At 35.3% G+C, this 15,609-nt stretch overlaps 1 long non-coding RNA gene across 1 annotated transcript in view; it reads right to left on the minus strand.

The window, feature by feature from the left end:
* The window catches only part of LOC139967606 (uncharacterized), a 21,200-nt gene extending 6,041 nt beyond the window's left edge, over nt 1–15,159 (minus strand). The window contains exons 1-2 of the long non-coding RNA XR_011793053.1: nt 15,031–15,159; nt 1,958–2,062 (exon numbers count right to left, since the gene is read on the minus strand). This is a non-coding gene — a long non-coding RNA (uncharacterized lncRNA). The remainder of the gene's footprint in view (nt 1–1,957; nt 2,063–15,030) is intronic.
* Between the last annotated feature and the right edge of the window lie 450 nt (nt 15,160–15,609).

A 15,609-nucleotide genomic window follows, 5' to 3' on the forward strand; every position in this document is an offset into this window, starting at 1 on the left:
ATAGTCTAACCTTCATAGTAATATAACCGTTGCCAATGGATTCTTGTACCAGCAAAGTTAAATCCAATCAACCAAAGCTAGTTGACTTTAATTTAACGTATATATTTGGACTTTATATGCATGTGTTTAAAGTACCATCACGCTTTACCAGTCTTACAGGACTGTCGTTCCGTGTAAAATCTTTATTCGTGAAGACTAATTGTCCTACGTTGACCGCGGCACACTGATCGACTGATCAGAGGGCACAACTGTTTTGCTGTTAACGACCTTAGTTCGTTTACATCACATGCAAATTCATGAACCATTGATTGGTTATATCTGTTGAAACTATACAGTTTCAGTCGTGAAACCCCTGCACACTGCACGACTGCCAGTCTGGAAAACGCTACTTGTTCAATTTTTTCCCGACTTAAGCCGACGCGACTTCAAACTGAACAAAAACAATGATCAGTCGTAGTCTTAAACACACGCACACTGGCTGACTACACACGATTTCCCACTTAACGACACAGTGGAGCTACGTCGGAGCGTGATTAGCCGTGTAGTGAGTGGTGGGATTAACCGTCGTTTACTGCCCGTATCACGACCCGACTCAATTTCGAATGTCGTTACGCGGGAAATCTTGGATGGTCTGGCAGTTTCCGCATGTGCTCAAGGAAGACTCTGATAATGCTCTGATGAAGGTTTTGCCACGAGTGGTAATCGAACAGTGTGCGGCGGTTCAAGGATGAAACTGTATAGTTGTAACTAATGTAGCCAATCACGAGAAAGTAATTTTGCATGTGACCTAAACGATCACCAGATGTTAGTTTAACATTATTACAGTCGTTGTGTGCGCTAATCAGTTTTCCAGTGTGCTGGGCCTCAGTTTTAAGAGCACAGTAATTCTTTCATGACTATCGAATACTAGCTCACGACCATTCGAGTCGAGTCGTAATCAGTCGGGCAGCACGCGATATCCCCTCTTTAAGATCTATGATAAATTAATCTCGATTCTTAGCTAAGATATTGTAGTATCTGTTCTTTTCAGATATACGGTAGATCGCTCCACCAACCCTTTAACCGAGATCATGTGCATATAGTATCTATATATATCCTTTCCAATGGACCTGTGTGATACTCAGTAGACGTAACACTGCACTGTAACAGTCCGCAGGTTGAGAATGGATCACGCTAATTTTGGTTTTCCTGCCTAGGTTCTCCATCTTGGGTGACTTGTGTTGATATATGTGGTGTGCTCTGTTTGGCATTGTTCCTTTTGAGAGTACCTTATTTTGATTGCTATTGTGAGCGGTATATTCATTGTTTCTGTTACTCCAATGCCACTTTATTGTTATTTCATTACCTTCCCTCCCCCCTCCCCCTCCCCCCTCCCATGTGACTTTGTTAATTCATTGTCCTGATAGAAGATTGACATTATGTTCCTTTTCAATGTCATTGTGCTCATTGTGAGTGATTGTCTTAATCAACTCACTTTATTTTGGATCACAACTGTCTTGTCTTTTCGTGGCCATTGTCATACCTATTGTAATCATGTTGAGGGTAGTCATGCCATTGTCGTCACTTCTTTATGAACCTTCATTGTCTTTTCGTTGCCATTGTCATACCCATTGTTATGGCATTGCGTCAGTCAAGCCCCTATTGTCATTTCACGATCATAATAGTTCTCTCTGTCATGATTGTATATTTATAATATATCGTTCGTGGATGTCATTTTATGTGGTTGTCATGGTAACTTTATTCATTGTCATTGTCATTTTTATTACCATAGTCACTCAAAGAAATTCGACAGTACATCTTGAGCAGGCATCTTTCTACAACAATGTATATATACCTTTTTTTTTACATATTTGCTGTTTCTTATTCCCACCACCCCCCCCCCGATCCCCCTCCATCCACACTATTGTCTGTTACGTGTAAAACATTCACCTCTGCACGCGTACTTACTATAACTTACCTTTATCAATGTGCTCCGAGGGCTGACTTAACAAAGACTTGGGTGATATCGCGGCTAATAATATCACAACTTTTCCATGGATCTCTCACGCGATCTCGTTAAACACTGTGTGCAGAAAAACAGGAGAAAGAACACAAGTTTGATTAAATGTTCATCGATCTCTGTCAGGAGAGGCAGGTGGGTGATATAATTATGACGTCATCCAGTCAGTACAGTATTCATATCTGGAGACAGATCTGTTACTTTATTTAGAGATGAATAAAGACCACGTGTGCATGATGATTGAAAAACTGAGATGCGTATCATGAGCCTAAAACATCTTTACAGGAAGGGGATCACAGTCAGGTGACAGGAAGGGGGTCACAGTCAGGTGACAGGAAGGGGTCACAGTCACGTGATCTGTGGTGTCACCATGGAAGATATATGACTTTACTTTCCTATTACAAAAGTGTTGCCATTTAAGTTTAACATAAACATTTAAAAATGCTTGCGTTATATTTGTCTTCATTTAGAGTCTGATCCATGCGCATATATTGTATTTGTAACAAAATGATTTTCCTTTCTTACAACTCAAGTTTCATGATGATATTTAAACTAATTCGTTCATTTGTTTCCCCCGCTAAACTGAGATTAAGCTTTCAGCGTCGGTAAAGCTATATCCAAGTCTCCAAACTGGAATAAACTGGACTTATACTTTGCTATTCTTCTCGTAATTATTCAAGATGAGATATCTTTAAACAAATTTACACAACTAGTACATATATTGAGATATGTTACAGCGCGCGCGCGTTATGCAAACTCTTTGGAGATCTGTAAAATAGGATTGATCACGCCGTACGCGCATTATGACCCCGCACTGTATCTACGGCTCTGTTAGAACCGATATGACAACAGCCTTCTGTTAAAACGCTGTGATTCCCTCCAAACCCCTTACCCCCACCCTCTCCCCCCCCCCCATTCATTCAATAGGTGTGTCTGCCGTGCCTGATATTAAATTCATTGTGCCTAACATCGTATGCGATTATAGCATGTCTATTATTTTTTAATATTGCTTACATATTGGCGAACTCTCATTTGAATTGACCGTCACAAACAGTCACACAGACTTCAGAGTAGGAACAAAAAAATTTTAATCTAATATTTCGAATTTTTCAGTCATCTTAAATTTAATTTTTCTTCCCTTTCTGCCTTCTTTCTCTCTCTCATGCAGAAAAAAAAGAAAGTCGCCGTAACAGTACATTGGTTTGTCGCGTTTTATAAATAATTTTGATGTAGTTCTTTTTCTTTTAATTAAAATGAAGAGTTGTGTTTGTATGTGTGTGAATGTGTGTATTAGATTTGTGACTTCATTCCATTGTTGTTATAGGTAACCATAGGAACAACACAGTTTCTCCATAATTCTATCAACATGTTGTATGTTGAGACGAAAACGACTAGTGAGCAGTTCGAACAAACTAAATAAATACAAAATAAAATTGGACGAGATTTTCTCTGCGTCCACATCACTCGTTCTCGCTTGTGTAATGTTATAGTGTGCGTAAACATTTATAGTGCTGCCGGTTACAGAATTGGCAAAATGCCAAATCATTGCCAATGCATATTTAGTACGATACCAATATATTCGATTTTGTAATAAACATGAAGTCTCATTAAATATTTCAGCGATGGTGTGGCTACACAATTTTGTATTTAGTTTTGACACGAAGAGTATAAGAAAAGTTGGACAAATCACAATTTTCTTTATGTTTCTGATAAATAAGCACTATTCCTACATATAGTTATGTCGAGCTTCTTGTTGAGCTCTCGATTCAGTACAAACTTCATAGTGAAAGCAAAAGATGCCTTTATTCCCCTCATGTCTTGTGGCGCGATACTTTTGCCAACACATATGCGTGATGCGTTTGCACATATTGGCGCATTAGACGCCGTTTGTTTCAGAAATGTACAAAATAAAATCCGCATCAAACATGTCAAAAGTAATATCATACGTGTATGATGTCACAGAAGAACACAGACAAAGAAATATGTTTTGATTTTTTGTCATATTTCACCTTGCGTTTTTGACATTGAATTGGATGGGTATGACTCCATGTAGCTTTAACATATGGCGCCAAGAACAAAACTATTTAAAAACGTGACGTCATCGTGTGTTACGGATCAACAGCGATATGAAAATGTTAGAGTATCTCATCTATTGTTTCACTATGAATTATTATCCTGCCACGTGACGTAAATACTGTAAGAAGTGTTTCTATACGTGTTTACTATGAAAGGAATTGTTAATAAATGTAAAATAATTTGTAAATATCCTATTTGAATTAATATTAGGGCCTACATTCGAAAAACAGATTTGATCATTATTGGAGTATACGGTTATAAATACAGCTTAAAACCAACTTTTTAGAAGCTCAGAGTACAAAGTGATCTTAATGGCACGATATATAAGTGCTAAAGAAGGTAGCAATTAGAAGGTAAGGCTTTTAAACTTAACAACTAATGTTTCTTTCTTTCTTATACTTTCTTTTGTCTCTACCGTTCTACATTTAATGAGTGTTTAATGAGTAGTTTTATTTTCGTTAATTATGACCTCGGTGTCAAAAGCGCGTGAGAGAAGCTCAACTCGCCAGGAAGTCGTTAGGAAGGCGTAGTTTGTAATTGAAATCCATTTTGACTTCATTGAATTGAATCAAATGTACCATAGTAGTACGTTCAACTCTAATTTACTAATACAGCTGTTGGCAATTGGCCGTCATTATTTCAAAATGTTGTTCAAAACGAAATGAAAATAGCTCAAAATATGTTCGCCATTAAACTAACCAAAAGACCTTTGTCGCCCATTCAACTTTAGTTTGATAAAATATGTGGGCTCCCTTTGATTTTGTATTTAGTATTATAGTCACCCAAACACTCACAACAAAAATGTGAAAAATAATGAGTTATCGTTAGAAACGAAACTTCATCTATACTACTGTGCAATTGAAAAGTATGGAGTGTCATCGAAAATTGTTCGAACCCAACACAAAAGTCTAAATAAGCGCTACACATTTTCTTACTCACTGTGTGAATGGATATACTCTAAAAAGCCACCTTGAGACAGTGCGATGTGCATAACGTGTACATGCAAACTTCTTACTTGTGTTTGTGTAACTGTAATATTAAACTTTAAACAGCGGACATAAAGTGCATATCCCTCAAAATAGCCTGCATATATATATATCATGGATATACGGATATCAGTGCATATCCCTCATAATATATATATATATATACATATATTATATATATATATATAAATATATGTATATGTGTATATATATATATATATATAAATATATGTATATATATATATATATATATATATATATATATATGTATATATATATATATATATATATATGTATATATATATATATATATTATGAGGGATATGCACTGATATCCGTATATCCGTGATGTCCGTATATGAGTCCACAAACCATTGCTAATAATTTTAATCACACAGAGTAAAAACTATAGCGGTATACAAAGATAAAATCGATGTTAATTAATTCCCTGTTTGCTGCGTGTTCGTTTTTTTTTTTTGATAATAACGCACTTAACGAATTTGACAACCGATTGCTCTGCTGAAGTTGAGCATGCCAACAAATATGTAGAGCTGCTTATGTATTTATAAATACATGCAAAACTTCCAGCCTCCAGTCATATACATATGTATACAAATATATATATATATATATATATATACTACCTGCATTAAGAATTCCAGGTTACCAGATCTAGAGCACACCCACTATATGGTTTCTTCCCAAGAGGATAACATTGACTGATCGCATAGAGCATCGCCATTAGTTCATGAAATTACCAACAAAGCTCGCCTTATGAAACCAAAATACATGACGATATTTCTAACCTTGAAGCTCTCTTTGATTGATTCAGACCATAGAAATTTATTAGGATTTCTATGATTCAGACAGAGAAAGCTGTATCTTGCCAACATTTTACAATCAGATTTGATCGAAAGCGACGGAATCATTTTTAGTTCGCCTTAATTTAAGCAGACAACTTAATGTACGTAACTTTATACTTTTTATGTCAGTCTTATAGATATATTTTCTTTTTTCAATTTTCCTTTTTTCTTTCTTTTTCGTTATAATTTATGATATAATCTTTTCCCTCTCACGCTAGGTGTTAAATACTTATTTTCCTTCCTCGGGAAACGTATCACTAAAGGCTAACTAAATAGGATACTATGCAGTGGAATAGTGGATCGGCTTGCTTCTTGTCACGTCAACGCTTCAAGCAAGCTGCTCGTGCGGAAAGAAGGATTCACAAATGAGTTCGAGTTGGATATGAACATCATGGTTGATCTCTACAGTAAGGCAAAATATGTCACCAAACACAACCTACCATTGCTTGATATAGGTGGCAAAGGTTTACATTGGAATGACGACCTCTTACTGGTTTCGAACCTCTGGACATACAATCAGCGTCCATGGCCTATAGTTGGTTAGGGTACCCGCGTATAATTGCGGGAAGCCCGGGTTTTATCCCGGTGGAGCCGCTGGAAGTATTTTCACTGTTCTGGAGTTTTCAAATTATTACAATTTCAAATGTATACATTCATTATCAATTTAAAATCCACATTTCAATAAATTCAGTTTATTTCAAACATATTACAATTTTCAAAAAAATGATATATGTGTGGACGTGCTGTATCGATGTTTTTGTGTGGGCGTGCAGTATCAGGGAAATCTGTATAGGTGTACAGTATAAGTGCTTTGTGTGGACGTGCAGTATCAGTTCTACCTATGGGGTCGTATAATAGCAATGGTATCTATGTAGACGTGGTTTATGAATATTGGCATCATCGATCTAACGTCATTAGCTCAGTTCTATAAATGATTTCTTGTAAACGATTATATACCATAGTTACCCACAACTATGAGAATAATGATTGTCTAATCGTTTAACAATGCAGTTAAATCGTGATTTCACATTAGTCACTAATATAAGACATTACAATATCCTTATTCTTTCTTGTTTTTTTCATTCAACCTTAGCTCATACACTCTAGTTAAAGTATATAGTCTTCTGTGTGATTTAGCATTGGTGAATTCGTTAAAATGCATGTGGAATCTTTAAAGCCATTACCGTTTATACGCGTGAAATGTAAAAAACTCAATGTTGCGAGTCTAAAATTGACCGTGAATGAATTGCTGCTATAGAGGACCTTGAATAAATTGTCCTCAGCTATATAGCATTAGGCAATTAAGAAAGCACTTTTCGCCGCTTCATTGGCCTCGGTCTAAACTATAAGAAAAAAACAGGCGAATTTAAAGAAGGAGGGAAAAAGGTACATATAGCAGAACTTGCAAAATATATAAGAAAGGAAAACGTATCTTAAAGCGATGCCCTTGGTGGTGAAGTAAAGCAGTTGAAAGCCTTAGAGCTATAGTGCTATATGTGACATCAAGGAATTTACTTGAAAACGCCATATGTACGTCATTTATTCTAAAATGACAAGAGGTCTTTCTAAATCTCGAGGGTAGTTTGAAAAATTGTAACTCACATATGAGCAGAGTTGAAGTGACATTGATGTTTCCGTCTTAACATGAATGTTTTCAAGTTAGTTATTTAATATATATATATATATATATATATACCCCCCCCCCCCCACCCAAGAGATATACCTCATATTGCTTCCGAATTACTGACTAAGCATCAGCGTGTACTAAAATCCAATACCTGTCTTGTGCGTTTTCAATAGTGCGGTTTAACAGTTTTAGCTGAAGAAACAAAAAAATGTATTCAATTTTGTACTAATTTTGTACCTGCATTGATCTAAACATTTTCTGAGGCATTCTCGTACCGTATGCAAATTAAGAAACAACATATTGATTATGCAGAGGCAGAAATGTAAATATTTACCCTGGTAAAATATTCTTCTTCTTCTCCATAAAAAGCAAACAACTCGTTTCGTATAAAGGGATAATGAATGGAGTGTGCGTAATAGGCTATACTATAGACAACAGCCAAACGACAAAACGTGTTTTTCTTCTTCTTAGACGGTAATGCATGGTAATGGTTAGAATGATCGAGGGATCACACGGGATCACACGACACATATAGCAGCAAGCGTAATCCTTTATCGTTTATCCACCAACAGTGCTTCGCCCATTTTTGGTGCGATTTTACACAAATGAGTCATTATTGTCGAATTTTGCCATGGTTTATGATCATGATGATAATGGCGTGTACGGAGACGATGGGAAACTTAGCGGTTGGTCTTCTAGACGCATGAATATATGAATAATCCATGTTATGTTTTAAACAAGTTAATAATACTGCGATTATGAAAAAAATCCAAAGGATTTTTTTTTGGGGGGGGGGGCGAGGGGTGTTTCTGTCATACAGTACACTGTAACTAGAATTTACACTGCATTAATATATAGGCTTCGCTACTATATATCACCATATACAATTACAGTCTCTGATATAGAAACAAAAAACTAATAGTGTGTTGTTTATTATTTTCTATGGTCACACAATGTTCATTTTGCACCACTTTTAGCCGAAAATTCCTTTGCTCTTCACAAATGTGTTGATAATTTCCTTGCAAGTCAGCTTTTGTTGTTAATTTACCTAGCACTCAAATGATCAGCTGGACACTGTATTCATTTGCTCTTCTCCGATAATACTGACAGTGTGTGTACATGCTCTCCCAACCCAGGGAATAACGTTAACAACAACAATGTTTCGTGTATTCTCTAATGTATATTTTGCGAGTAACATGGTGAAAAAATGTTTTCTCTCTCGGTACCTGGTGGAAGAGTCGATAAGAGGTGGAAAGATGGTAGAGCCGAAGGGGGTGGAAAGGGATAGTGGGGGGGGGTGGGGGTTGATGTCAGATCCTTGTGTGACAAATATTTCTCTTCGACTAATAATACAATTTAAAGGTTATCAGTATTGTATCTGACAGATGTTGGGGGAGTTCAATTATCGGTTGCTGCCCATTTTGGAACTTTCAACAGGCAAATTGAATGCCACTCACAAAGCCTTGTTTTCTTTCTTTGGTGAGACATATACGTTCATTGTCTATTTAACATTCTCGCAATGACTAAGCAGGGTCAGGGTATTGTTAGACATTTGTGTCTTAGGAATTGTGTTTTTGTAAATATATGCTAAGCTTTTTGGTCAAGACTTTAATAACATTAATAACCAAATTTTCCATTTATGACTAAATACCTTTGGACTTCCGTATATTAGGCAATCACGTGTGCCACTTATACAATGCGTAATAATTATCACAAGCCAAGCGCTGGTTTCATTTAGGCTATTGTTTAAACTCAGTATACTACCCACACGCACAAGACAGGTGTTCATAGTATCAATATAGTATATCTCCTAATGACGACCGCACGCATTACCTGCATTTTTTTATTTAGTCATCGCATTCTCCATTCTCCAATAGGAATTTTAACCAGATTGTTCTACTGCAGATTATTCCGCAACACATTCCTTCACATAAATGCTACTGAGTTTGATTTCGTTGTTTGTATTTGGTTTGTATTTGTACATGTGTGTCTTGTTTGTTCTTTACTTGATATTTGTCCTTTCGTTTCCTTCCTGTTATTTTAGTTTTGCTTCCCTGTTTTCTTAATTGGGAAGAGAAAGGGGCGTCTAATTTAGCAGAGGAAGGTGGCGTCTTATTTGGCAGAGGAAGACCCGGGTGTCTTATTTGGCAGAGGAAGCGGGCGGACCTGAAAGCGGCTATATTATCGACAGTCATGCTATGCATATGTTAACAATAAAGATTCCACTTTTTACTCCGAGCCTCCTATCAGAAGGTTGTTTATAGTTTCCTTACAATGTCCGGACTTTCTTGCGCCAATATCTACAATGCATCCCCTACACCACTACAAGAAGCACCCCACCCGTCTCAATTGTATACCCAAAAATGATCTCTATTTTTATCCTCTGGTTAACAGATGCCATTTTGAAAGGATTTGTTTTCGGTCGTACTAAGACCCCCTTCAATAAATAACTAATTTTCCAGATATGTTAAAATTGGATTTATTCAATGATTTACGTCTATAATCGTATACAGGTCATTAATCAGTGTCATGGAGTGTAGTGTCAGCTGGTGGCGTGTTCAGTTATGAGCTTTTGTCATGGTATGATTATCCACTTAAGCAAACCTTTAGGATATTCTTCTTTTTGGGAAGCTTAACGTACTATACGCACACCACAAATGATGAATTTTTCCGCTAATGGGGACTCATATGAAAACTAACAGTCAATTAACGATTTTTAACTTCAGATGTTTTTATTGGAATTTGTTTTATATATATATATATATATATATATATATATATATATATATATATATAAATATATATATATATATATAATATATATATATATATATATATATATATATATATATATATATATATATATACATATACTAAATCACGACCACTATTTTCTCATTCTACCTCCCTTTGATTTGCAGGTTGCACGTTAGTTGGGCGGAATAATTAGGAAAGGGGAATTGACGTCACCTCTCGTAAATTATGTGGAATTCTTCTTCAGAAACTCTTGAACAATTTAACTGTCCTTGTTTACAAAACAGCCTTCTCTGAATAACAAATTACCTTCTCTATTAAACACGCTTGCGTGATACCGATCTTATACATATATTTTACGCTTGGTACTTTTATACCGCATATTGCATCAAAGGTTTTCGATAATCCATGCAAGTGATTTATGTAATCCACGTATGCCCTGCTTATACATTTAAATAAAGCATTTTCTTCTTCTCCTCTTTCTTCTTCTTCCGCTTGTTGGTTTAATTGTGTTCATAAATCCTCACCAAGCAATGAGACACCAATACATATTAGATTTTCTTTTGTAATCAATGGGGAGTAGTGAGCCATCAATCTTAAATATTCGATACGATCACCAACGTTTGGTTGGCAGCAAACATTTTTCTTATCATAGAATATACAACACCTGAAAAAAAAAATTGAGTTTAAAATATTTTGCCCTTTTACTTCTATGAACTCTATATTGACTTCATGTCGTTAAGAGTTTTTGTTACTTTACGAATAGCATCGAATAAAAAAAATGTCAAATTTAACTCATAAAGCTACTATTAGACATTAATTCATGCACCTTAGACGTACATTTTTGTTAAAATTGTACGTTTTTGCTTCAGTTTTCTCCCTAACTCTCATGCTGTTTCAAGACCATTACTTTTACAAATGATTTAAGCCTTTTACTGTTGTAAAATCCTGCTACCGAGGATAACCTTCAGTATCTTTTGGAAATAAACTTATACTAATTTCATAAATTACCGTAACGAATTAGAAACGTTTGATTAAGGCAAACTTTCGTTCTATAAACACAGGAAGCACACGAATGCACAACGTTATCATTATGTGTCCAATAGTGTGTACATATTATAGCTATAACCAATGTTGACCAGGATGCATTTACTTTTAGGTATACCAAGGTCTTTTTTGTGCTCATCTTTCGCAATTAACGTCTGCCCGACCAAAACATCAGTTCATATCGATTTCTCACCTAAGTGATACAATAACGGCACAGAGAATGCTCGGTACAAGTCAATTTAACCACCGGTATACCCCTTTAAGTTGAATTGATTATATATTTATACTATACCAATGTAAAAGCAAAAGTCACAAGCAAACACATGCTCTGTTGGCATGTCTGTATAAGTCTATACAACAATTTGTGTACCGGAACTGTTTACCCTCTGACAAACTTGAAGAAGGGCAACAACCCGTCTACTGAAACATACTTGTTTCCATGGAAACATTTACACATAGACTATACTCTATATATGCTTATATGATTTGGCAAATTTTGTTAGGCTTGATGTCATGTGAAACAGAAGCTTATCACTTGAATCATGATAAATTGAATATTGAAGTACTGTGGGGCTGAAAACTTCTCTCCAATTGTCTTTTGCTTTCAATGTTTATCTACCCTTGTCGCATGCATTAAAAATTAGCGGTGTATGACAACACGTAGGTAACGTGGTAAAGAATGATGCTCAGGCATGGCGAAGAATGTTAAACTTATCCACAATCTACCAAAGTTTTGAGTATAAAATGTTTTAATTTTGTATTGCCAACACAATTTCAGAAAAGTGGCCCGACAGGCTCAGGCCCAGGCTCAGGCTCCACGGAGCAGCAATGACAACTCACAAGAAGGAGAATAAGATAATAAGCTTTTGATGCCTTTCCGATCATTTTGCTTACAATTTCAGTTCCACAGAACTCAGTGAAATTGTGTTCCTCAATAGGAAACTTAAGATTGTTCACCTTTAAGATCATCATGAGGTCCAAAAATATGCTAGAAATTCAGATTATGGTCACATCATTAACAGGCTTTTGACTGCGGATGTTATCCACAGTGATAAATATAAATTGTCGAATTGAGCAATAAACCGAAGTTATTCAGAAAATTACTCTTGAAAACATTTAGCCATTTTTAGGAAACTTAAATTTAGGACCAATAATCATGACGCTTAAGTGCTCTTTAAATGTTTTTTTTTTCTCCAGTTTTATGAATAATGTATTCGTAAGCTTCGTGTTAAACGTTCAGTTAATAGAATCGAAGACTCATTTTCTCTTACAATGCTGCACAATTATATTGACGTGCTTCCATTGTCTTATATTTTCTGTAACCTTTGGTTTTGAGTCTTTGGCTTCTCCGACAGTGATGATGCTTCCATCAATGGACTCCCCGGAGCAAAAATCAATGAAGCTTAACGTACTACGCACACCACAAATAATGAATTTACCGCTAATGGGGACTTATATGAAACAACCAGTCAATTAACGATTTTACACTTCAGATGCTTTTATTGGAAGTTGTTTTTCTTTTCCTTCTCTGTTTTCCTATATATATATATATATATATATATATATATATATATATATATATATATATATATATATATATATATATATATATATATATATATATATATATATATATATAAGCCTGCACCATATTATCATCATACAAGTACATTAAAGATATTGTTTACACGTTGCATTACTTGTCTTACACAGGTGACGAAAACTAATTAGTTCGCGATGACGATAAATGACTTGTGACGTGACTTGACTTGAAAAGAATTGACTTGTGGCTTTTGACTTGCACAAAAAAACATGACTTGGTGATAACACAGACTCTGACCAAGCCTTAATATATAGTTGTATCGACACGGACCAGTACTGTTGACTCAAGTCAATGACTTGTTACACGTACTAAAGAAACGGATAATGTTCAGTCAACAACAACAACAACGATATAGTTTTTTCTTTTTTAATTTACAATATCAAACTTTTTTTTCTTTAGTTGTGAAGACTCGCGCACAAAGAAACGTCTCATGCCGGTAATCTGACCTAGTTTCGAATGAGGTGTAACAGAAGTGTAAGACACCATCATCGATCCCAGAAAATACACACACAGCTTACTACCGTCGGTAATTAGACACTAGTGTACAGTCAATACATACAGCTACGGTCAATACCCACACCACGGTGTAAATAGCAGCGATGGACATCTCAGGTCTAGATAACAGATAACAAGGTATCACGTTTCATTACTGTCTGCATTTGCAGCGACAAGAAGAAAACTTCACTTGCAAGCAACGGAAAGGTAACTTTTTTCAGAGCGCGGCACGCGGTTTGGGGCGAGTCTTCATGGCCTTTAAGCTGTACATCAAACTATTGAAGAGTGTAGTTAGATTGTCACTCATCAGTGGTTATGATTAATTTATCAGATAATTGAACCAATTATAGTGCTTCGTGTCTTTGACACAAAACGTATAAGCAACTAATTACGCAAGCGGGGGTGGGGGGGGGGGTGGGGGAGTACGTGGATGTTATGTATTGAGAAGCACTGGAGATATTAACTCACCGATTCATTTCGTGTGGCAATAAAGTATTATTTATTGATCGTTTTTTTTTTTTTTGTCTTTTTAATATGAACTTGTTGAGTGAATCACTCTATAAAGAATACTAGTTGATAGTGAGCGTTATAATTGCAGAGTCAGTGTAATCATGGAAGAAAGTCGGTGTGTAAGTAAATTTGTGAGTTTCTTGCTGAAAAACCTCTTTCGTTTAAATGGTGGATTGCAATTGAATATCTTAACCACATGCACACACAACAAATACATATCTATATATATGTAAATATATTTAAAACAAATCTGGTGTGTTAATTTTTTATATATCTGTCACACCACTTCCGACACATTCATTAGAGATATATACGATTTTCATTTATATATATATATATATATATATATATATATATATATATGTATGTATATATATATATATATATATATACGATTATATATATATATATATATATACGATTATATATATATATATATATATATATATATATATATATATATATATATATATATATATATATATCGTAGTGAGTTGGAAATCCAAAACAGTGAAAAAACTTCCAGCCTCCACCGGGATTCGAACCCGGGGCTCCCGCTTTATTTGCGGACACCCTAACCACTAGGCTATGGACGCTGATTGTATGTCCAGAGGTTCGAAACCGGTAAGGAAGGTCGTAATTCCACTGTAGGCGTTTGTCACCTGTATCGAACAATACTAGTTCTGTTTTGGTGACATATTTTGCCTTAATATAAAGACCAAATATGATTCTAACCAACTCGAAATCAGTTGTGATTCATAAAGCCGTTTGATTCCTACATATATGTGTGATTCCTATATATATATATATATATATATATATATATATATATATATATATATATATATATATATATATGTATATGTATATATATATATATATATATATATATATATATATATATATATATATATATATATATAGAAATGGAAACATGATACAAAGCGTTGGAATAAATCTTAGACAACATTCTAGCTTCTATTAATCTATCGTAAGGAGAACTACACTAAATACGATATATTAGACACAGGCAATGGAGATTTAATCGAAAGTAGACAAATATATCCTACCTGTCAACGTTGTGAAGCTATATGCTCAAAATCAGCAGCGGTAACCAAATAAGTTATATTCGCGTATTCTCGGCAAGCGGTCGTGAATGAGACTAAACATCGTTTAGAATACGCTCGTAGTCTCCTAATTCAGTTGCGCAGGCGGACTAAGCAGAAGGAAATGAAATGCAACATACATAGTTACTATGGCAACACCGTGTGCTAAATTATTATTAAGCCATCGTGTCCGTGCGTTTATGTGAGCATCGATTTACTGTAGTGTAAATTGGGGTTTGTTTTATGGTTGTAGCCACTAGGTATTAGCTTGAATGCAGATGGTTAATTGACGAAGGATGTAACGTCCTGAAGGTTGATTAAAGGAATATTCTCCTGGCTGCTATAGAGTAAGATAAAGCATGACAGATTACTGTAGCTAGCTTTCTGCATGTTTAGGTCAAACCGCCATCCTCGTAGCATGTTGTTAGGCGAAGGTATGTTTTTTTGTTTTGTCTACAAACTTTGTAATACAACTAGCATGCATCTGACAATAGAGTGAATGATATATGGCAATGGCGCCAAAAATGCATTTTCTTTTGTCTT

Source organism: Apostichopus japonicus, chromosome 5, assembly GCF_037975245.1.
Source record: "Apostichopus japonicus isolate 1M-3 chromosome 5, ASM3797524v1, whole genome shotgun sequence".
NCBI lineage: Eukaryota > Metazoa > Echinodermata > Holothuroidea > Aspidochirotida > Stichopodidae > Apostichopus > Apostichopus japonicus.